The following is a 1,206-nucleotide window of genomic DNA, read 5'->3' as shown; positions in this document are numbered from 1 at the left end:
TGTCCCTAGAACAAGTTCCCCCGCATTATATGACCATTTTATATCATATTCTGATAGTTGTGAGGGCTCACATTGCTCGGAGGTGGAAGTCGACTGAGGTGCCGGGTCTTCCTGCCATTCTGGCGGAGGTGCATAGTAACCTCGTGTTGGAGGGATTGATAGCGAAGAGGTGTGGGGCTTCTAATAGCCATATAGCTACTCTGTCCCAGTGGACGGACAGTTGTTCGACCTCAATTAGGGTCGTAGATTAGCTAATCGTATATGCACGATGTATCTCACTCTGATATGTGTATTATGATATGTGTATTATGATTATGATTGTATTGGTGGTCTCTCATTCCTTGTTTTATACATTATATATTGAGGACCTTACTGTTGTTCTTGTTATATGAAAATTTATAAATAAAGTTTAAAAAAAAAAAAAAAGGCCCCGTGGGAGTGCAATGGGCCCCTGTCTTGCTGCTTAGCAATAATGGTATGGGTTTAGGTTCTGCTGTGTGTACTGGTGGTTGACTGCCCCCCAGCCCAGAGTGTGCATGGAAAATTGTCTGGCAGCCTCCCTGACAGCAAGCAGTGATAGTGCCCATGAAGGGCACCTTGTTGGGCCCGCCCCTTTCACGGTTATCGCTTCTCGGCCTTTTGGCTAAGATCAAGTGTAGTATCTGCATTTGGTCTGGTCGGAAGGTGTCTGTGGTACCCCGCTTCTCGGCCTTGGGGGATTGTCTCTCCTTACGGAGGGACTTCACCCCCTTGCTGCTATTGGGGAGCGGGCTTAGTCCACGGACAACGGGTTGCGATCCCCCTGTCTCTGGGACCTTGTGTCTCAGAAGGCATTTTCGGTACGTTGAGCGTTACCTGTAGCTTCGGAAGCACCTAGGGTACCCCCGACCTCTGCCTTGGGTAAGGGTTCCGCTTTTATAGCGGGATTCCGAGCCCCTGCTGCTATTGGGGAAGGGGCTTAGTCCCTGGGTGTGGAAGATGCCGTTCTCCTGGGCTTTCCCCTCTGGGGAAATGTCGATGCGAAATACCATCCGCATAGAGGTGTCGGAGAGCCATCGTCAGTTGAAGAACCTCCGCTTCATTGCGGAGGTGATTCTTCTTGACTACTTCCGCCTCAATAGGGAGGACATCCTGTGTCTAAATGACCAGGAAAGCCGTGGCCTGTATACCGTCACCTTCACGGCCACGGCGTGTTGCGATAACATC

At 50.2% G+C, this 1,206-nt stretch overlaps 1 pseudogene; it reads left to right on the top strand.

Annotated features, from left to right (window-relative positions):
* The first annotated feature begins 623 nt into the window (after positions 1-623).
* LOC130349479 (U2 spliceosomal RNA) lies at positions 624-841 on the top strand (annotated as a pseudogene).
* Positions 842-1,206: the final 365 nt, after the last annotated feature.

Source organism: Hyla sarda, unplaced genomic scaffold (genome assembly GCF_029499605.1).
Source record: "Hyla sarda isolate aHylSar1 unplaced genomic scaffold, aHylSar1.hap1 scaffold_915, whole genome shotgun sequence".
NCBI classification, from domain to species: domain Eukaryota; kingdom Metazoa; phylum Chordata; class Amphibia; order Anura; family Hylidae; genus Hyla; species Hyla sarda.
The sequence above is the reverse complement of the archived record's forward strand: the minus strand, read 5'-3'. Positions and strand labels throughout refer to the sequence as shown.